Consider the following 21643-nt stretch of genomic DNA (forward strand, 5'->3'; position numbering starts at 1 on the left):
ATGACATTTTTTTTCTTAAATTCCATAAATATGTGTTAGCATACGGTATTTGTCTTTTTCTTTCTGACTTACTTCACTCTGTATGACAGACTCTAGGTCTATCCATCTCATTACAAATAGCTCAATTTTGTTTCTTTTTAAGGCTGAGTAATATTCCATTGTATATATGTGCCACATCTTCTTTATCCATTCATCCGATGATGGGCACTTAGGTTGTTTCCATCTCCGGGCTATTGTAAATAGAGCTGCAATGAACATTTTGGTACATGACTCTTTTTGAATTTTGGTTTTCTCAGGGTATATGCCCAGTAGTGGGATTGCTGGGTCATATGGTAATTCTATCTGTAGTTTTTTAAGGAACCTCCATACTATTCTCCATAGTGGCTGAACCAATTCACATTCCCACCAGCAGTGCAAGAGTGTTCCCTTTTCTCCACACCCTCTCCAGCATTTATTGTTTCTAGATTTTTTGATGATGGCCATTCTGACTGGTGTGAGATGATATCTCATTGTAGTTTTGATTTGCATTTCTCTAATGATTAATGATGTTGAGCATTCTTTCATGTGTTTGTTGGCATTCTGTATATCTTCTTTGGAGAAATGTCTATTATTTAGGTCTTCTGCCCATTTTTGGATTGGGTTGTTTGTTTTTTTGTTATTGAGCTGCACGAGCTGCTTGTAAATTTTGGAGATTAATCCTTTGTCAGTTGCTTCATTTGCAAATATTTTCTCCCATTCTGAGGGTTGTCTTTTGGTCTTGTTTATGGTTTCCTTTGCTGTGCAAAAGCTTTGAAGTTTCATTAGGTCCCATTTGTTTATTTTTGTTTTTATTTCCATTACTCTAGGAGGTGGGTCAGAAAGGATCTTGCTATGATTTATGTCATAGATTGTTCTGCCTATGTTTTCCTCTAAGAGTTTGATAGTTTCTGGCCTTACGTTTAGGTCTTTAATCCATTTTGAGCTTATTTTTGTGTATGGTGCTAGGGAGTGATCTAATCTCATACTTTTACATGTACCTCTCCAGTTTTCCCAGTACCATTTATTGAAGAGGCTGTCCTTTCTCCACTGTACATTCCTCCCTCCTTTATCAAAGATAAGGTGACCATATGTGCGTGGGTTTATCTCTGGGCTTTCTATCCTGTTCCATTGATCTATCTTTCTGTTTTTGTGCCAGTACCATACTGTCTTGATTACTGTAGCTTTGTAGTATAGTCTGAAGTCAGGGAACCTGATTCCTCCAGCTCCTTTTTTCGTTCTCAAGATTGCTTTGGCTATTCGGGGTCTTTTGTGTTTCCATACAAATTGCGAAATTTTTTGTTCTAGTTCTGTGAAAAATGCCAGTGGTAGTTTGATAGGGATTGCATTGAATCTGTAGATTGCTTTGGGTAGTAGAGTCATTTTCACAATGTTGATTCTTCCAATCCAAGAACATGGTATATCTCTCCATCTATTTGTATCATCTTTAATTTCTTTCATCAGTGTCTTATAATTTTCTGCATATAGGTCTTTTGTCTCCTTAGGTAGGTTTATTCCTAGATATTTTATTCTTTTTGTTGCAATGGTAAATGGGAGTGTTTTCTTGATTTCACTTTCAGATTTTTCATCATTAGTATATAGGAATGCCAGAGATTTCTGTGCATTAATTTTGTATCCTGCTAGTTTACCAAATTCATTGATTAGCTCTAGTAGTTTTCTGGTAGCATCTTTAGGTTTCTCTATGTATAGTATCATGTCATCTGCAAACAGTGACAGCTTTACTTCTTCTTTTCCGATTTGGATTCCTTTTATTTCCTTTTCTTCTCTGATTGCTGTGGCTAAAACTTCCAAAGCTATGTTGAATAAGAGTGGTGAGAGTGGGCAACCTTGTCTTGTTCCTGATCTTAGTGGAAATGCTTTCAGTTTTTCACCATTGAGGATGATGTTTGCTGTGGGCTTGTCATATATGGCCTTTATTATGTTGAGGAAAGTTCCCTCTATGCCTACTTTCTGCAGGGTTTTTATCATAAATGGGTGTTGAATTTTGTCGAAAGCTTTCTCTGCATCTACTGAGATGATCATATGGTTTTTCTCCTTCAATTTGTTAATATGGTTTATCACATTGATAGATTTGCGTATATTGAAGAATCCTTGCATTCCTGGAATAAACCCCACTTGATCATGGTGTATGATCCTTTTAATGTGCTGTTGGATTCTGTTTGCTAGTATTTTGTTGAGGATTTTTGCACCTATGTTCATCAGTGATATTGGCCTGTAGTTTTCTTTCTTTGTGACATCCTTGTCTGGTTTTGGTCTCAAGGTGATGGTGGCCTCGTAGAAGGAATTTGGGAGTGTTCCTCCCTCTGCTATATTTTGGAAGAGTTTGAGAAGGATAGGTGTTAGCTCTTTGCTAAACGTTTGATAGAATTCACCTGTGAAGCCATCTGGTCCTGGGCTTTTGTTTGTTGGAAGATTTTTAATCACAGTTTCAATTTCAGTGCCTGTGATTGGTCTGTTCATATTTTCTATTTCTTCCTGATTCAGTCTTGGCAGGTTGTGCATTTCTAAGAATTTGTCCATTTCTTCCAGATTGTCCATTTTATTGGCATAGAGCTGCTTGTAGTAATCTCTCATGATTTTTTTTATTTCTGCAGTGTCAGTTGTTACTTCTCCTTTTTCATTTCTAATTCTATTGATTTGAGTCTTCTCCCTTTTTTTCTTGATGAGTCTGGCTAGTGGTTTATCTATTTTGTTTATCTTCTCAAAGAACTAGCTTTTAGTTTTATTGATCTTTGCTATCGTTTCCTTCATTTCTTTTTCATTTATTTCTGATCTGATTTTTATGATTTCTTTCCTTCTGCTAGCTTTGGGGTTTTTTTGTTCTTCTTTCTCTAATTGCTTGAGGTGCAAGGTTAGGTTGTTTATTCGAGATGTTTCCTGCTTCTTAAGGTGGGCTTGTATTGCTATAAACTTCCCCCTTAGAACTGCTTTTGCTGCATCCCATAGGTTTTGGGTCGTTGTGTCTCCATTGTCATTTGTTTCTAGGTATTTTTTTATTTCCTCTTTGATTTCTTCAGTGATCATTTCATTATTAAGTAGTGTATTGTTTAGCCTCCATGTGTTTGTATTTTTTACAGATCTTTTCCTGTAATTGGTATCTAGTCTCATGGCGTTGTGGTCAGAAAAGATACTTGATACAATTTCAATTTTCTTAAATTTACCAAGGCTTGATTTGTGACCCAAGATATGATCTATCCTGGAGAATGTTCCATGAGCACTTGAGAAAAACGTGTATTCTGTTGTTTTTGGATGGAGTGTCCTATAAATATCAATTAAGTCCATCTTGTTTAATGTATCATTTAAAGCTTGTGTTTCCTTATTTATTTTCATTTTGGATGATCTGTCCATGGGTGAAAGTGGGGTGTTAAAGTCCCCTACTATGAATGTGTTACTGTCGATCTCCCCTTTTATGGCTGTTAGTATTTGCCTTATGTATTGAGGTGCTCCTATGTTGGGTGCATAAATATTTACAATTGTTATATCTTCTTCTTGGATCGATCCCTTGATCATTATGTAGTGTCCTTCTTTGTCTCTTTTAATAGTCCTTATTTTAAAGTCTATTTTGTCTGATATGAGAATTGCTACTCCAGCTTTCTTTTGGTTTCCATTTGCATGGAATATCTTTTTCCATACCCTTACTTTCAGTCTGTATGTGTCTCTAAGTCTGAAGTGGGTCTCTTGTAGACAGCATATATAAGGGTCTTGTTTTTGTATCCATTCAGCCAATCTGTGTCTTTTGGTGGGAGCATTTAGTCCATTTACATTTAAGGTAATTATCGATATGTATGTTCCTATTCCCATTTTCTAAATTGTTTTGGGTTCGTTATTATAGGTCTTTTCCTTCTCTTGTGTTTCTTGTCTAGAGAAGTTCCTTTAGCATTTGTTGTAAAGCTGGTTTGGTGGTGCTGAACTCTCTCAGCTTTTGCTTGTCTGTAAAGGTTTTAATTTCTCCATCAAATCTGAATGAGATCCTTACTGGGTAGAGTAGTCTTGGTTGCAGGTTCTTCTCCTTCATCACTTTCAGTATGTCCTGCCACTCCCTTCTGGTTTGTAGGGTTTCTGCTGAGAGATCAGCTGTTAACCTTATGGGGATTCCCTTGTGTGTTATTTGTTGTTTTTCCCTTGCTGCTTTTAATATGCTTTCTTTGTACTTAATTTTTCAGTTGTTATAGTTTGTATTCCATTTGGGGCTCTTCCTTCATCCTGGTTCATTTTTTAAAAATTTATATATAGTAAAATTTTCTTTGTGAAGTATAGTTCTATGAGTTTTGACAACTGCATGTTATGCATTTTTAAGTTGTTTTCTATGTTCATAAAACTGACATTTTTTTTCTAGCTGTATATATCTAAGCATTTCCATTTATTTTTCAAACTGTTTTAGAACTTTATGGATTGGTCATTCCTGAGGGAGAGAAGTTTCAGCGTCTCTGTGTTTCACATCAGAAGGGCCCAAGTTGCGGAACCAACTTGTGTCTGTAATGCAGCCACTGCTTCAAATTTGGTCAAATCATGACTTTGCATCACCTAAGGAACCCAGGTCTGCACAATCAGATTGGCTGTGCTGTCAGTCTATATTGTCTCTTAAGACATCAAACAGCTGATGGGGGGAGGGTTTTTGGGACCAGGGTTGAGAGAGAAAGAAATATTACAGGCTGGCAGCTGCAGTGCTTCCTTTCTCCTTTTTTTCTTTTCCTTCCTTTCTTCAGATAACAACTACCCACTACCTACCATATTCCAGAAGTTGTGCAATGATGTTTAAGGCCCAGGACCCGGCTTCAAGAGTTTCACACCAAGTAAGAAAAATTGAAAATACACCACAGTGTGAATGGCATCCCCTGTGGTTGAGAAACATGATAGCCTGAAACAATTATTAAAATGGGGAGTACGTGCTATGATAAGGGTAAACACCAAGTGATACGGGTCCTTGGTTAACAAGCACCTCTCACATGCTGGGGAGGTGAGGTGGGCAAGGAGGGCCAGAGGAGTTAACACTTGAGCTTAGCTTTGCAGGACAAATAGAAGTTTGGTGCAAGAGTCAGTAAAGGTACTCCAAGCAAAGGCACCACATACACAAAGACCTAGAGAAGTGAATGATCTGGAATGATCTAAGGAAGCTCTATATGGTGAGGGAGGGAATAGGGTCAGGAGTGGGAAATGGTAGGATCATATTGAGGAGATACTTGCTAGGGACCGTGTGAAAGGTTTTGTGTGCTTTGCTAAGGAGTTTGATTTCATCCTAAAAGTGGTGAGGTCACTGAACAATTTCAGGAGGAGAGACGGATGTGGCATGATCAAATTTGCCATTTCTAAAGGTGTCTCCATCAGGAATGTGGAAAATGGACCAGTGATGGAGCCAGATAGGAAGTAGGGAGATTAATCAAGAGGCTTTTGCAATATGAGAAATGATGCATGTCTGGATTAGGGCACTTGCAGAAGGGACTGAATGCTGGTAATGAATTCTGGGGAGACTTTAGATGTGGCACTGCAAGAGTTAGTGACCACTGAATGAAAATAGTGAAGAAAAAGGAGGCACCAGAGATGATTCCCAAGTTCTTCTGACAGCTAGATAGATCATGGTGTTACTCACTAAGGCAGTTTGATTTCAGACTACCTTTTTTTTTTGATTTACATCAGACAGATATAAAAAAGAGAGAGAAAGAAGCAGATTTTTTTCTGCTAAATAAGTGGGGTTTTGCTAATATTACTCATATTCATTGAGGAGGAATCAAATAAGAAAGTTTCACTGCTCCATGCCATCATTCTTAGACCCCACTGTAGAATAAAGGAGATGATTCCGTCCCAAGGGAGAGTATAAAGTTACAGTTTCAGGAAAGTTTGAGTTTGGTGTGTTCAGGCAACTTCATGGGAAAGTGGTCAGTGTGCTTACACAGAGCCTTGTACTCAGAAGGGCCTCTTGCTTGGTTTTAATCTCTGTGGCTGCCATCTTGAAAGTCTGTCTTTGAATCTGTGTTTTGTAAATGAAGTTAGACTGGACGATGAAGCATAGACTGGAGGCTTGGAGTCTCAGCTCACATGTGGTCCTGCCTCCCTCTTCCTGCCTGGGATAAGTTCTCAGCTGTGCATTCCTTTGAACCCTCGTGCCCTAGTTTCCCCCAACCTTCCCCTCCCCATACCTGCTCCTCAGTTGCCTTCTGCCCCAGGTTGGGGCCTGAGCATAAATATGGGGTGGGTTGGGGTACAGCATGTACCCACCCTGCATCTCAGAGAAGGGCAAAGCAGTGGCTGTCCCCACCCTAGGCTGGCAGGTCCACAGAATTTCAGCAGAAACCTGGACATGGGCCTCTAGCCCATCCCCTAGTGTGTCTTGGTGTAGAGATTACAACTCCTTGGGGGTCACCTTTCTGCTGTGGGTATGAAAAAGGGAGATTGACTCCCTGACTCCTGACTGGGACCCTCCCTGCATTTTCACTTTGCACTGAACTCTGCAAATAATAGAGCCTACCCCTGGGTGTGTTGACCAATGGCAGAAAATGGTGGGTGGAATTGTTCCAACTCATCATGCATCCTCCAGAAACTAGGAACTTTCTTGACCTGTCAGAGGAAGAACAAGACATTCAAGGAAGGGTCAAAGAGGGTGCAAAGCAGAGACCAGGTCAGGAATGAACCCATTGCCACAGACTTTTGGAAAAGACTCAAGCCCCTTCTTTTCGGGACCAGAAGGGCATGGTCCTGACTCTTACTGATTGTGGCCAGACTTTTAGGGGCTGGGCTGCACGCACGCAATAACCAACAAATCATTTTTAAAACATACAACTACTCACAAATGAGTATGCAAGTAAAAATGTCAAAATCTGAATAAAGTCAATGATTGATATATCAAAGTCAGTTATTAAGATATTGTTAAGATATCTTTAAGATATTGTACTACAGTTAGGCTAGATATTGTGTTCCAGTTAGGGGGAAATCTCTGTATTATTTCTTACAACCCATGTGAATCTATAATTAACTCAAAATAAAAAGTAAAAAAAAATATGCCAATCATGTGCTATCATTTCAAACGTACCGTTAGCATCTAAACGCAAAATACTAAATAATAGCCATCCAACTTTATATTTAAGACAAATCAGTCTTTACGTGCTTTAGGCAAGAGCCTGGGTTTTGATAACTATGATTCCGCCTCAGGTGCAGTACCAGTTATTGGTATCCTTTCAACATTCCAGACTGTATAGATCCATTAGGCTTCAACTGCTATGACAGAGATACTTGATTTTATTAATTCTTCGTTCGAGTATTTATATATGGGGCACTCATTTTGGGCCAGGTATCAGGCTAAGCACTGGGGGTACAAAGATGAAGCAGGGATCGCCTTTGTGCTTGTAGATATTCCAGTCAAGAGGAGAAGTCAGATGGACCCACAGTTAACCACTACAATGCTCATGATAGATGCTGTAATAAAGGTAAGAAGAGGGGTCCATGGAGGACAAGTGGAATTGGGGAGGGGAGGTTCAGGCAAGTTTTCCTAGAGGAGGTAATGTTAGAGGAAAATCTTAAAGAGTAAGTAGGAGTTAGGTGAACACAAAAGAGAAGAAAAGGTTTAAGTCAGGGAAGACAGGAATTGGGCAGGCTGGGAAGCATGAGAAAGTGTGGTGCTTTGAGGAAGGGCAAGGGAATGCTGGAGCGCAAGATACAGGTAGGTGGGCCATGGGCGAGCCAGGCTGGAGAGGTGGGCTGGACCAGAGCAGGGAGCACTTGTCCCCTTAGACCAAGGGAGCTGGGAGCCACTCATAAACTTTAAGTAAGGCAGTGACATGACTGATCCTGTCTTCGCCTCTCCTGGATAAACAAGGACAAGGCTTATGGATTTTTTTTTTTTAAGGAATAAGAGAATCAGCGGGCTCTATGATTCATTTTCTTAGTCCTTCCTTATCCCAGGCAGAGGTTCATAGGTAAGGTGCTTCTCAAATTGCGCCCACCAAGCCTCAAATGATTCCACTTCCTAGTTGATGAATCCAACCAATAGAAGGCAAAGAAGATGAATCTGGGTTCTGAATCTGAGTTGGAGAGGTAGTGGGGAGGCTCATACAGCCCAGTATCTCTGTCTTCCTCTCAACTCCCCTTTCTTCCTCATGGCCTGTGCCCTGAGGGCTACTCCCTGAAACCCAAAGAAGTGGGGTGGGGGAGGTTAAGGTGGGGCACAGCTGGTTTTCTGTTGCTGTGACCAAAAATCCTAGTAAATCCCTGGTAACTCATGAAAGAGAAAGCAAATAATATATTGAGAGCAAAACAAGCCAGCACACTACCTGTCTCTCAGCTTGCCATGACAGCTTTGGCATTTGACTCTGCTCTACTCAGTCCCCGGAACATTGATTCCCCTCCGTGGAAGCATCTCATCGCTAAATACCCTTCCAGGATGTGTGAGAAACTCCTTCCCTCTTAAATGGCTGACTGAACAAATTTAACGGAGGCTGTTACCCACTGAGTTCGGTATCAAAGCACTAAGGTCAAGTTCTCCTTGAGTTTTTGCTTTTATCTGGAGTCTCTTGCCTCCTGCCCTCCACTGCCATCAGCTTCACAATATCAGACAGATGGAGTCTGGACAGCTCCAGGATCCACGTTTCTCAGCCTAACACACAAGGAGGGTAGGGGGAGAAAGGATGGAGGGAGTTGACGAATGTAGGGGTTTCCTTCGGGACTAAATGGGGCCTGTGCTTGCATCAGAGGATCTTATATCGTGGAAAAATGGAGTCTCTTAGAACTCAGTGTCAATAGACAGATTCCATTTGTCTGAGACTTAAGGAGTGTGCAAAATCAAGCATGCAGCATGGGTAATGGAAATGGCCTTGGATTACTCTATTTTCCATTTCTCTGTCCTAGCTGTACCTCTGACCCAAACTTTTACTAATATAACTACCACTTATAGAGTACCCACCAAGGTACTCTATAAATATATATGTAAAATAATGGTCAAGGCATTGGAACTGACCAATCAGAATAAGTGCTAACTGTAAACAACTGGTATAGTTGCACCAGATGACCCACTAAGAATCATATACTGAGAGAGATACTTCATATATATTATTTTGAATTTTCACAGATAAAGAAAGTGGGATTCAGAGTATCCAAGCTCATACAGCTTAAGACTGGATCCAAATCCAGATTGATCCCACAATCTTGCTTTTTTATGTCATCCTCCCCCTAGGGTACATTTGTCTGTAGGCAGCCTCAAGGGAATCTGGAGAATGACTCCTTAAAGTCAAAGAACACATGGCCAGTAGGAACACCTGTGCTGGCAGCGCTGGACGACAGAAGTCAGTCCCAGCCAGCTCAACTTGAATGCGGAGTAGATGGCATTGTACCAGGCTCACCTGTAATCCTGCCTCAACCGGCAATTTAGGGTTTAATTACACACTGTCTTGCATTGTTTACTAATTGTTGCAGAGGTCAATCTTATACTTTTATTCATCATTCTTCATTCAGTCATCAAATATTTTGGAGTAACTGGGCACATTCCTTCTCTGGCAGCCCTTGTGATAACCATCATGGAGAGGTAGGCCAACTCAGATAGCTAGTTAATGGCCCACTAAAGAGCAAATGAGGGCTAATTTGCCTTTTTATTTTTTTTCTTTTTGGCCGTGCCATGCACCTTGTGGGATCTTAGTTCCCCAATCAGGGATCGAACCCATGCCTCCTGCAGTGGAAGCGCAGAGTCCTAACCGCTAGACCACCAGGGAATTCCCCAATTTTCCTAATAATCAATTAATGAATTAAGTTTTGCATTTATTTTGAAAATGTTTTCAGATATTGCTTTAATAAATAAAAACTATACATTCAACAGCTAGAATTTGAAACTAGGAAGTTGGACGCACAAATATTTTATTTCTAGCACCTCTGATCAAGATAAAAAGTCTTTATCCAGACATTAGCTTTGGGAATAAGAATGTATACAAAAGCCAGTTTTCTTATTATTGTTAGTACTGTGAATTTTAATATCTAGTCTTTAATCTAGATATCTTAACTCATACATCAGAACAGCATTCTCATAAGGTATACAATCCTTGGACTCTTCTATTAATTAGAGTTAGTAAGTCACCTTAGCTCTTTGAATGTATTTGGATGTCCTATTACAAAAAAACAGTCATCTGGAAGCCCACAAAAGATTCCTTAATGGCTTGACAAAATTCAAGCATCTTCTTAATATGCCTTTCTTACTCCACTAAGAAGCCTGTAACTCATGAAACAGCTGCAGGGAAACCATAGGTTGCACTGAAAAACCCCAGGTTTCAGAATTAGTACCACCACTTAGTTGCTAGGGATCTTAGGCAAGTTACTTGAGTTTCCATATCTGTAAAATGGAGATAATGAAACCTACGGGAAAGGGTTGCTGTGGGGATTCGAGATCACACGTACACACAGAATCCAGCACAGAGGCTCTGAGCAGTAAGTGCTCAATAAATGTTAGTTTATTTCTCAGGGGGTTGTTGGGAAGGTTAAATAAGTTCATAAATATAACTGAGCTCACATAGTAAGAAATTACTGTTCCACCCTTCCCACTTGAGCATTGTCTCCACTGTAGTGAATATTGGCAGTTGTTTTCTTTATCTGTGTAGTCATCCAAACTGGACAATTCAATCAAGTCTCCACTTGGAGCCTTGTATCTGATGATCTCATTGTTGTGGAGATCTGAGAGATGAAAATATATATTGGAGCCACGACAGGACGGTTTTGCAACAGCAGCCAAAAGCCCTTAAAACGTTCTGTCCGTTGATCCAAAACTCCTACTCATAGGAATTCACCTTTAGGAAATAATCAGAATTATAAATAAAGATTTATGACAAGATGTTTAGTCAACTGTGATGCATGATCATAATAAAAATAGAAATAATCTAAATACATGACAACAGGAGAATGGTTGAATAAATAACAACCTCTCTGAATAGCACACAGCTGTTTAAGTTGAACTTTGGAGAAGATTTAATGACATGGGGAAAATAATCACATTTCAATGTTAAATTTAAAAAGTAGGATCAAAACCTGTGTTTACAGTGAACACAATTTTACAAAATGTGAAAGTACCAGATGAATCAGTGAAGAAACTGACCCCTAAGTTACCAAATGCATAAGAAAAAAATACAAAATATTGAATAAAAGTATCCATTTACACTGCCCTTTTAAACATCTTCCAGTTCTGATCAATTAAAATCATATACTCGGTGAAGATGAACTATGGATTTGTATGATGAGAAACAAAAACGAGAAGAATGACTAGAGAAAACACTGTTAACATTGTTACCTGTAGGTAGTGGGATTAAGGTAATTTCCTCCTTCTTTGTGCTTTTCCATATTTTCTAAATTTTCTTCAATGAACATATTTTATAATGAGGAAAACAGATTTATATTAAAACAGAGGGGAGATTATCAAGTCCCTATTTCTCTTTGCCTATGTGTTAGTAATTTTCTCAGCACAATTCTTTCCAGATATCCTTTACCACCAAGGGGCCCCCTGTCCATATGATACAAATGGAGTGTCTATAACACACTAAGGAGGGAGCATACTCTCTTCATGTCACTCACTGCGATTCCTTCCAGTTCACTCTGCACAGTTTAGTGATATGCAACTTATATGGATCTACAATCCCTGCCTACCCACCCCCAACATAATAAATGTGACATAATAAGTGTGACTTCACATAATAAATGTGACTTCCATACTAAATGCTGCTTTCTTGATAGAGGCCCAGATAGCCCCCAAGGAAGCAAAACACCAGAGGGATTCACCATGAACAAAGTGGAGAGTAGCAGAGAGCATCTGATCACAAGCCCACACTCTGTTTTGAGATGGCTGGGCGGTTAGAGTGGGGTACGGATGGTAGTGATAGGGAAACTAATAAAAAGGGGAAGGGAGAATTAGGCAAGGAACTTGCTCCAGGCAAAGGTAGAGAGTTCAGAGATACAATGTTCTTACGGGGTAATAATAATAAACACAATTATGTTAATACAAAGAGCCATCAAAACAATAAACACATGTGAGTTGCCAACAGTGTGCTTGGTGCTGCGGCAGAATTAAGCCTTCTCAGTTAGGCTGTGATCTGCATTCTGTCTGAACTCTGTGGGAAAGATGAGCAGCCCCACGAGCAGCCTGGGATGGAGGGAAGTACAGGCCATGGGGTCTTTCTCCTGGCTAAATAATGTTGGTAAGGACTTCAACCTTCTTTGTTTTCTGTTGTGCTCTGACTGGTTGACTCAGGGTTCAGGGGACACCCAAAGGCCAGAATGGAGGGAATCAAGAGTCCTAGGAGAAAGTCTTTGGAAGAAGACAATGGGAAGGGGTAAGAGACATCTTTGAGATGTTGATCAATGAATAGTATATAAAAGAATATAGAAGAATCAATATGAGAGTTTCATGCATAGTTTCCTCATTGGTATCCCACATTATCAGTGAGAGTGGTACTTGGAGTCATCTTTGAAAAACAGACAGCTCAATACTCTGCTGGGGGCTCTGGGGAGAGGGAGTGTTTTCACTGCAGTGGAAGGCTGGCTGGTCCATTCCCTTGGGAAATTGAGAGTTCTGTACCCAGAATGGGCCCCAGGCCTGTACTTGTGAGTTGTGCCCTAGAGGAGGACGGACGGTAAGAAGGTGGAAGCTGATATGGGCATTGAGTGGAGAGAAAAATAGGCCTTGGAGAATGTTAGGGGGAGAATGTTGGAGATTAAGAGAAGGAAAGTGGGGAGGGAGGGAACTGCAGAAGAAAGGAGTGGAAAGAATACAAGTGCATAGTTCAAGGAAGGAGTATATAGTCTTTTTCACCTTGTTGAAAATGGATCATCCCCTTTATCCACTTTCCCCTGGGGACAGACCCAAGAATCCAGGCACGTGGAGCTGAACGTTCCAGATACATCAATAAAGAAACTGGCTCATGCCTGGATTTCCAAAAGCATGAGAAAAAAATAGTACAACATATCGATTAAAGGATGTTTGTGTTGCCCTTTTAAACATCTTTGGATTCAGGTTCAATTAAAATCATATACTTGGTGTAAAGTATGCATTTTTACTGATGAGAAACTGAAGAAAATAAAGTTGAGGCCCAAAAAGGTTAGGTGACTTTCTCAGAGCCACATGGTAGCTTGCTGCCTCCCAGTGCGGCTCTCCTGCCATAAAGGAGGCAGCACCTTCCTTCTCCCCACTCCCCGCCTGCCTGTCCGCTTTCAGAACGGTTCCTTCCCACTTTGGCACAAACTCCAGCGAACGCCTGCCTTAACCCTTCTGGGTCTCAGTCTCCTCAGCCTCGGTATAAGGGTGTGGACTGGATGACCCTTCACTATGTTTCATCACTTACAGATTAAGAAGGGGGCCCATTTGCCACCAATTCAGTACGTGCTTGACTTCTCAATACCGTGGAAAAGTAGTTTTTAAAACGTGGCCCTGGACACACAGCATCAGCACCACCTGAGAACTTACTAAAAATGCAAATTCTCCGCCCTACCTCAGACCCTACCGAAGCCGAAGCTCTGGGCGTGGAGCTCAGCAACCTGTGTTTTTTAATAAGCCTGCAGGGGGTTCTGATGCAGCTCAAGTTTGAGAACCGCTACTCTGAATGCTTTTCTGCCCAACACTAAAGGGAGGGCTTAACACGCACACGCGCACAAGGACGTAACTAACTTTTCTCTGTGGCCGCTACCCCTCCCTCGCCTCCCCACCCCCCATCCTTTTCCTCGCTCTTCCATCCTGGGATGATGAATGGAGGTCAGGGCAGGGCGCTGTCAACGGAGGAGGACGCGGCGAACCCTCCCTTCCCCGACCCACCGGGTGGGTCGCTCGCGGGGAGGTAGCACTGGGGCTGTGGTTTCCTTATAAATTTCTCGACAGCCGCTGCCCCATTTTGGGGGCGGGTAGGGGCGCGTTTAACAACAGAGTTTACTTTTAATGATTTATCCAATCATTTGTTTGCAGAATGAAGGAGACCATTAAGAAGGGGGGGCTGTCAGAAAAAGACTTGGGGAGAAGAGACTGGGCGAAAGGAGGGAAGGATAGCGTAGCAGAGCAAGGGTCTGAGGTGAAGCTAAAGAGAAATGGGGGTTCCTGGGAGCCCGTGGGTGTGGGAGAAAGGCGGAGGACTTTGCTTTTGGTACCGGAAAGAAAGTGAAGTTTGGGGAGAGCACGGGACTAAGGCGCAACAGAAAGAAAAATGGGTATTAGGAGAAAAACTGAGTTTGGGGGTACTGTTTTTTTTTTTTCCCAGCTTCCTTCCCAAGACTTTCTTTGCTCCACTTTGCTCCTCCCCCTCTTCCCCGCCTCCTCTTCCCCCCTCCCCCTCCTCCTCCTCGCGCGGTAATGGGAGGCTCCTAGGCAGAAGCAAAAGAAGGAATTGTTTGCGAGTTCAGTCATCCAAAAAAGCTTCTTCCGTATGGAGGGACCGGGTGCGCAGGGCGCGGCGTCCCCTGCCTTGTCCTCCCGCTGCTGCCGCCGCGGCCCCCGCTTCCTGCCGCAGGGACCCTGAGCCCCGGCCCGCCGGTGTCAGCCGCCGCGAGCGCACACGCACACTCACACTTACACACACAGGCGCACACACACTTACACTCACGCCCGCCGCAGCCGCACGCACCCGCACGCGCCCTCCCTCCCCGGCCCGCAGCTTCTCGGTCCGGGGCTCCTTTGTTGCTCCCGCGGCCGCCGCTCTCCCGTTTTGTGTGTCCCTGGGTGTCACTGTGCGGGTTGTGTGTCCGTGCGGCACCGGGCTGTGTGGCTCTCTCTGCGCCCACCGCGCCCCCGGGCCCCGGCTCACCCTTCCCAGGAGCCGGCTGCACCAGAGGTGAGTCACGTCGCTGAAGTTTGTTTTCTTTTCATAAAAAGTTGTGTTTATTTGTTGGTTTGGGGAGGGAGGGGGCGGGAGGCGGCCGCAGGCCGGGCGATACCGAGGAAGCGCCGGCGGGTGGCTGGTGGGGACGCGCCGGCGGCGGGAGCGGGTCCCAGCGCTCGGCCCGCGGGCTCCGGCGGGGGGCTGCGGCCGAGGCGGGCGGCGGGGTGCCGGGTGGCCGCCTCCAGGCCCGGGGCCGCCGCATCTCGTTCGGTGCGGGTGCGGTCTGGACGGTCGTTCCCGGAAGCTTCCCGGTGGAAGAAGGGCCCGGACAGCCTCCCAAACTTCCCCGGAGGTTGACACCGGTCTCCGGCTCCCAGCGCGGGGCTCTGGGGAGAAACCCACAAGGGGTCGGCAAATACACAGCACCACCGCACACCCATTTGGCCTCTTAGGGGGTGAGGGTTTACCGTCTCGGAGTTTAAAAATAATAATAATAAATAAATTTTAAAAATTAAAAAAAAAAAAACTAAACCTAAATGAGGGACCGAACGGACCGGGTGCAAAACAGTCCCAGAAAAGCATCCCCCGCTAGAGGGGTGGAAGGGCCGAGGCTGAAGTGAGAGTGTCCAGATGTCCTCCTGGGGTTGTTCTCTTGGGGGTTTTTGTTGGTGTAACTGTGAGAGGTTGGGAAATGATCCTTTGCAACAAGTGGGAAGGGGCTGTGGAGTAGGGCGAGGAACCCAGGAAGAATTTTCTGCTGGATTTTTGAAGGCTCTGCTTAACTTTCAGGGTGCCCAGTGTTAGTTTGCTCTTCCAGATGGTAGGAGGATTTTGAGGGCTGGGGGTGCAGGCAGACCTGGTGGAGTTTAAGGAGCCCTAGGGATTTGTTTGCTTAGTTTTGTTTTGGGTATGGGATTGCAGTGGCAGTGTTACTTGAAAGGTGGTTGTGTGCCTCCAGAGATGTGGCAGTAGAGCTAAGAATACCCAAACCACACACCAGCGATCCTAAACAGGCACTTTCTGGGCGTGGTGGGGTGTTCTGCCTCTCCCTCATCCCTTCTCAGCAAGTTCAAATGGGTTTGCATAAGTTTTTGACCCAGAGTTACCTCTTTGAATGGACTGAGTGAAAAGTATGTTGTGGTTTCAGGCCCTTGTGTCACCTCCAAGTGCCTTGTACCCAGCTCACATTGGTCACCTAGATCTTTGTTACCCAGAACCTTGCAAACACTGGCCATTGAATGAATGAAATTTTCAAAATTCTTGAATGCACAAACATTTCTGATTTATTCCACAATCGGGCCCTAAGCATGCAGCTTAGCCCTGTTATGGTTTTTCATCTCTTTGGTTACAGTCAATAAATCAATCTCTATTTTCTCAAGGGCAGCATGACAGTATTTAAACAGTCTCCTTGGACTAAGGTGGGGACGGATGCCCCCATACATCTGTCCAACCTGTTTTCTGAACATAAAGTAAATCTGAGGCAAGAGTTTGGCCATTTTGAGGTATGTAACAGGTTTCCCAGGAACGTTTCTGAGGTCTTATAATTGGTACTTTTTTATGGTTTCATAATTGAAATCTAGAAGGTTCCCATGGTAATCTTGAAGCACCTTGGGGTCAGTGGGACAGAGGCAGGGTGAAAACAGAAGTGAAGTTATGATTTTCCTGCAGGATGAGTTTTTGGAGCGAGTGTATGGAAAATGAAAGAAGTAAGAGTTGCCGCTTTGCTGACATTGCCTGCCCCCAACTATTGCTTAAAGTTTGGCCCTTCAGGAGGCCGGAGGCTGTCTACACCTATGAAATCTGAGGATTGAGATGTCAGACACTGTCTCATTCATCCTCTATCAAGAGATCTCAGAAGAGGAAAACTGCAAGAAACAGCTTCTCAGGAGAAATTGCCCAAGCCACAGCATTGGCTTTACTGAGGAGAGGAAGTTGATAGAGTCCAGGATAGTTGGTTCCTTGACCACAGTTGGGATGGGGTTGTGGTGGGATAGAGGGAACCCTGCTTAGCTGTTGATCGGTTGGCCAACTTGAATAAGAGGGTGATTTTTGTTCCTTTACATCCTCCAAATGAGTCCAGAGATTTTCCTTTCTTTGAAATGCTCTTTCAAATGTTTGGGCTCCTAGCTCTCTTCAGCAACTTATCTGTGGTTTCCATACCCTAAGAAGGAGTAGGAGATTTTACTCATGAGATAATTCAGTTGACTTCCCCAGGGATCCCCAGGGTATAAGCAAGGATGGTGAGAAGTGAACCTGGTGGTCACAATATTCCATGGGACCCTAGGGTTCTGAGTTCAGATTTCGACAAAGTCACCAGTATGGTTAACGAATAAGGGTTTTCCTTTCTGTGTCTTTTAAACAAGCGGATAGAAGCTGAAGAAGACCCAAGTGCACCAGATAATTGCTTCCAGTACTTTCTGTCCTCTGAGTAAGAAAGTATTAACCTGGCACCAGAAGATATTGTACATTGGGAGTTTGCTTTCTTTCCTCCAAACTCCAAGCCTTCTTGCTATCTGTGAAAATAAGGAGGAGGGTGGATGGAAATTGGAGAAGGAGAGAAAAGAAAGTGATTTGTTACATTTTTTAAAGTGTATTTACTTTAACATATGGAACTTATTGTCATCTCCATACTTCAATTCAGCAAAAGTTTATAGCACATCAGACCCCAGACTGGGAGCTTTTTTGTCCCAAGAAAATAAGCTTTCTTAGTCAAAGGATGGTTCTCCAAACGACCTTCCCCTCCCAATTTTTATTTTTTGCACAAGCATCTACTACTAATAAAAAAAAATGTGTTTTAAAGTTACCCACATTGCCATACTATAACTGTTTTTGTTCATCCATGTGCATACATACTTTTCACATAGCTCCAATAAAAGTAAAGACTCTTGTAGTCAGACAGCCCTGAAGCAGCTCTACACTTTTGACCAAAGACTCATAGGGAGCAGGTATATCCAGCCACTTTGCTATTGCTGGGAACGGCCTAAGTCCTGAGAATGCTCCCACATGGAGCCTTTACATGTAATATTTTCATCATTTATGAGGCTGGATCAAATATTTGGGGCTGGACGGTGGGATGGAAGAGGGTGTTTATTTTTAATCTAGAAATCCATGTTTACAAGAAGCTTTCCTAAATAGGGCTTTTGCCTCCTTGGAGCCCTCAGGGTTGGAAATGGGTAGAGAAGGGGAGGTGGAATCGGGAAGTAAGACTTAGAGGATCCATCTCAAGTGGCACCACCATGCTTCTTCATGCCTTTGACAATTGCTGACACATGGCTGGACTCCCCACTGTCTACCCATCACCCCCCTACCCTCACCCCCCGCCAACACCCATCGTCCATCAGTCCCATAAACTCATCCCCCAGTCTAAGCTTACAATCTAAATTTCTTAGCCCTCTCACATGTGGCTCTGTCTCATCTCATAATAATATTACCTTGATAGAACCCTTCTGCTCCAGCTGGACCCATCTATTAGCCGACCCTTGATTTTGGAAGGGATTCACTCCTTCTGCTGCCTTACCAGTCCCAGCCCCTTCCCTGTTAACCCACCTTACTTCGTATGAGGGCGGCGGATAATGTGTTCTTAACAGATATTTGGTGAATATTGGTGAAAATGGACCACTGGATGCAAAGGTAATCGTTTTGTAAGAGCAACAGACTGTTTTCAATGTAATCATTGTCCTTCATCCATTCAGTTCATTTCTAGCAAGGGGCCAGGTAACTGGAGATTTAAGGAAGCCTGTGGTTTAGAAAAACTGCTTTTCCTCTGTTTTCTTATTTGTAAAATGGACTAATAAGGAATTACTCTGGTTTATAGCAATGTACCTTATAAAAAGCAAATACTTTCAAAGTGTTTATTTATTTTGTTTGAGACACTTTCTTTTTCCTCAGGCCCAGAACAAGCTTCCTGGAACCCGTGACCCATGAAGTCTTGTCAACATTCACACCGTCTGAGGGTATCAGCAATGAAGTAGAAAAAGCAGGTGAGGTTTTCTGCCCATAGTCTAATAATATCTCTAGCCTATTGGGTCAGTCATATTTTCATGTTTTATGTTTCTGCTTGAAGATAAGAGTGTTTCCCATCCTTCAGTATTGAAAGGGTCCAGTTTTGAATGGAATCTGAACTAAACAAGTTGGTTCTAGTTCAGCTCGGATACTCTTATAGTCAGAGCCTGTGGTGGCCTCTTTCCCCTGGCGTGACCACGTCACCCCCCTTTCCCTGTGGCAAATTCTGTTCAACATGTTGGTTATAAACCACTTACTGTGGATTTGGAGCCCAAGACTGCTGTGGAAAAGTCCTGCTTAGGTTTGGATGAGGAAAGTCCTGTGTTTATGTGTCTACCAATGGTATTACAGCAAATGCCTTCTCATCTGATGTACTGGGCTGTGTTTATCTCACAAAACCCAGAGGGATTCCGTGTCATACCATCTTCTGAAATAAAGTTAGGAAATAGTTTCTCTTTTCCTAATGGTGAATTTGGCCTTATCTTCAAAGAAGGCCTTTGATGTTTGGGACAGGGTTATTGGGCAGTAAGAGGAAATGGTAGGAGAAAGATCAGAGCCAATGATACACAGTCAACTTAACTTGGTTGCCAGAGAAAACGTTGAGGAAAGTCTCAACTAGTTCTCCTAGTTAGTAACAGGAAAGTACATTTATGGGTTGAATAAAAAATCATCCAAAAGGAGCTGAGCAGCAGAAAATATGGAAAAGAAATGTTTATTCTTCTCCAAAATGAGTTTGGACAGCATTGGACAAGATGAGGGTGATGACTCATTAGTAGGTTGGAGCCTACATCCTTTCAACAAGCTTTTATTCAGCGCTCGCTGTGTGCTCAATATCAATACCAGAGCCCACGCCTTCCAGAATTCCATGACTGAGGGGAGGGGACATTCAGGGCACGGCAATGCAAACTCCAGTGTGAAAGTGCTTGGACTGGGTCATGAAGAAAGCCTCCTGGAAGGAGGAGAGCCTGAGAGCCTCTCAGGCTAAGTCCTAGAGGCAGCGATGGGGCTGGCAGGACTGAAACGTTCTTTTACCTCTGCCCGTATGTTCATTATTTTCTCCCTGCAAACTTACTTTTCCTAAGCAGATAATAGACTGAAGTATTAAGACAGGAGATTTCAAGTTCAGAGTGATTTTTTTTAATTTTAGTAAAGTTAAAAACTGGAGGGGCTTCCCTGATGGCGCAGTGGTTGAGAGTCCGCCTGCCGATGCAGGGGACACAGGTTTGTGCCCCGGTCCGGGAAGATCGCACATGCCGCGGAGTGGCTGGGCCCGTGAGCCATGGCCGCTGAGCCTGTGCGTCAGGAGGCTGTGCTCCGCAACGGGAGAGGCCCGCGTACCGCAAAAAAAACAAACAAACAAACTGGAATCTCTGCACTAAATACAGAACCTCAGAAATGCGAGTCTTCGACAAGTTTCTAAAAGCAGTTACTGAGTAGCTTTCAGGGGAAAAAGGAGAAATTTGTGATCTTTTCTTTTTCAGCCGGGTCAGATTTTAGCTGAGAATGCTAGAAACACATGCCTGAATTCAGCTTTTCACTTTTAAATTCCATTTGCCCTTTGTTCTGCTGTCTGGGGTAGGTTTGCTTGGCTCTGCAATTATTCCCAGAGTAACAAGTGAGAAGACGTTTATTTTAGGGGCAAATAAAAGTTGCTGGGCTCTCCAGTTGCCCAGGAACCTCCTTGGCTGCTAAGAGGTGGCTGTCACACAGGGTGGCAGCTACAGGTAAGAGGAGAAGGGTGTGTAGAACTGGTTGGCCTTGGAGGCTGGGCTGGAATTGGACTCTCGAAGAGAGCACTCTGCACGTCTCCCGGCCTGCCAATATTTTTCCAGAATAGTCCCAGCCAAGTGCCTTGACTAGTCTGAACTTACCTAACATTGCAATCCCAGCAGGTCTATTAGGTATGGGTCACAGTTAAATGGAGAGGAAAATTGGGGGGTTCTGGATTTCTTACTTTTCTGTGAAAGCAGAGGCTGCTCTTAATTGTTTCACAAAGCATCTCCCCCGCCAGCCCCCGACTTGGCTCTCTGCTTTTCTGCCTGATGACTGTCGTCCCACAGAGGTGTCACGGTACCTTGTCCTTTTTTACGTACTTGCGCCCGCGTGAGGGATTTCATCATGCAGTCAGTCAGCACAGTACCCACTTTTGCAAGTGAGACCACATAAAGTGACGGAAATTCACGGCTGTTTACTTGTGTCGTTATGAACGGATGTCTTGTAGTGAACAAGTTACATAAAAATCTGCTGTGTTATAGCCAAGGGTTAGAATCTAATGTCTCTTGCAATGCACAGGCCTTCCAAGCAATCACCTGCAGCCCTTTGTGGACAGCGCTGGTGGTCTGGCCATCGTGAAGGCCGTGTCGGCTCCAGGTGAAAGCCCCGCGGTCAGGTGCCTGTCGTTCTGTAGCCTTCTGTTGCAGAGATGGAGGCTGGGTCGTCAGGCCCAGCTTTCGCCTGCCTGGATGGTGGCAGCTTGCCAGCGCGTTTCACTGGGTGGTCTTCAACAATGGGAGGGGTGGGGAGCTCAGCTCTCCTCACCAAAGGGGAACAAGAAGGTTGGCAACCAACCCCGTCACTGAAACACCACAAAGGTCCCGAGTGTGCCTGAAAAGGACAGAACAGGTTGCTGAAAGCAGTATTGTGATGGAGCTCATTTTTGTTCCCCTGATTTTACAAACCAAGCCTTACAGTGTATGTGGTGATTCTCCCTCAAGAGGGTGAGCACACATGAGCAGCAGGTGCCCTCCGTCACGGACATTCCCGTGCCCTTCATTCCCTTACCCTCTCAGGGAATCAGCTGTGGACCTGAAGGGCAGGCTGAGAAGGCCGAGACCGGCAGATCCCAGTGC

General features: G+C 43.7%; 1 protein-coding gene across 6 annotated transcripts in view; it reads left to right on the forward strand.

Annotated features, from left to right (window-relative positions):
- The window catches only part of BOC (BOC cell adhesion associated, oncogene regulated), a 238140-nt gene that overhangs the window by 145159 nt on the left and 71338 nt on the right, over positions 1-21643 (forward strand). For 4 of the 6 annotated variants that reach the window (XR_016392994.1, XM_089910541.1, XM_022551715.3 and 1 more), the window contains exons 1-2: positions 14298-14804; positions 18681-18772. The gene's annotated coding sequence lies outside the window, so the exon portion shown is untranslated. Of the gene's footprint in view, positions 1-14296; positions 14805-18680; positions 18773-21643 lie in introns of those variants that run through there. The other 2 variants (XM_022551796.3, XM_022551515.3) reach the window with 2 other exon arrangements.

The sequence above is a fragment of the Delphinapterus leucas genome, chromosome 4, assembly GCF_059928025.1.
Source record: "Delphinapterus leucas isolate spDelLeu-1000000601 "Yukka" chromosome 4, BTC_Dleu_Yukka2, whole genome shotgun sequence".
NCBI lineage: Eukaryota > Metazoa > Chordata > Mammalia > Artiodactyla > Monodontidae > Delphinapterus > Delphinapterus leucas.